Here is a 1,362-nt window from a genome sequence, read left to right on the forward strand (position 1 = left end):
AAAAAACCCAAAACACCTTTAAAGGTGTATTGAGAAAAAATAGGCTATTGAAACACACACACATTTGTTATAACCAAAAAAGACATCTTTAGGTAAAAACTAGTAAAAACCCCATGGCTATACAGATAATGCAGATAGTTCTAGTTATCTGGTCGGGGGCACAAAGGAAGCACTTAAGGTCTTCGGCTCCAATCTTTTGTTCATTTCTTATTGCTGGAATTTCATATTCGTTTCTTGTTGGATGACTAAACTGCATGATGGTAGAGATGGTAAGCCAGCATTTACTCAGCCCCGCCCTGCTCAGCCTCCAAAGCAGACAAATTCTCGTCTGGTGGATCGGCTGCTTTTGTCTCTTTGCCATCTGGGGGTCTTCATTTGTAATTGAAGTTGTGATGGTACCAACGTTGAGGTGGCTGCTGACTTTGGGTCTCTTCTTTATTCTCTTTATCCTCTTCATTGCCACTCTCTCTGGGTTGTCTTTGGCAAGGAGGGCCCCTGCAGGATCCTAGTTTATAACCCTGATACAAATTCTGTCTTACTGGTCCACCTTGTTCTCCTGCACCTGGTTGTCAGCACCCTCCATCATTTCTCCCTACGCTGAAGGGTTGGAATACTGTGGTCAATGCCCTTAGGGTCTCTGCATGTAGTAAGATGGGAACCTTGGCCTGTGGTAGGGCCAGCATTGTTGGGCCTGGCCTTCAGGAGCTCTCTCTGATCCCTCATCCTTTTCCCAGCACTCACTATTATGGTAATTCTTCTGGTAATTGCGTGAAGGACCCTTGCGATGTGGATAGTGCCTATAATGGTTACAATCTGCTGCATATTTACTGCCTTGAAATGGAATTCCTCCAGGGCCTGTAACATTTTCTGCCTCCTCACCCTTTTCTCCTTCAAAAACATCAAACTCCACAGTCTATCCATCTCCTAAACTGCAAAGGTACTTCCCGTGCTTATTCTTCTTTATGGCAGTTTGGTGCACAAGTACACTTCCTTGATGTCATTCCTGTTGATGAAACCATATCTGTTTATGACACTGAACCATTTTACTGTTCACAAAACTTTCTTGTGATGATATTTTTGTCCTGCTGGCAGGCACCGCTGATGTAAGGGCACCTGGGCCGCTGCTCCCTGCACCGCTGCTAGTGGAGTAGCTGTGAGGATTGGGTGGCAGGTGGCTGCTGGGTCTCAGCCTTGCTGCTCATGATTGCGGTGATGGTGACTGGCGTGGGCTGGGGATGGCTACTGTGGCTTCTCCCCATGTGTGATGGCAACTAGGCTGACAGTGGGAATGCTCAGGGCTCTCTGGGGTCCACTCTCTGCTCCTGCTACCAATCAAGCTGGGGACTAGTATTTTTTTTTTTT

The 1,362-nt window shown here is 46.5% G+C and overlaps 1 pseudogene; it reads right to left on the reverse strand.

Moving 5' to 3' along the window:
• Positions 1 to 281: 281 nt before the first annotated feature.
• On the reverse strand, positions 282 to 1,202 carry LOC100943207 (annotated as a pseudogene).
• Between the last annotated feature and the right edge of the window lie 160 nt (positions 1,203 to 1,362).

Source organism: Otolemur garnettii, unplaced genomic scaffold (genome assembly GCF_000181295.1).
Source record: "Otolemur garnettii isolate 467f Iridium unplaced genomic scaffold, OtoGar3 scaffold00256, whole genome shotgun sequence".
Lineage (NCBI taxonomy): Eukaryota > Metazoa > Chordata > Mammalia > Primates > Galagidae > Otolemur > Otolemur garnettii.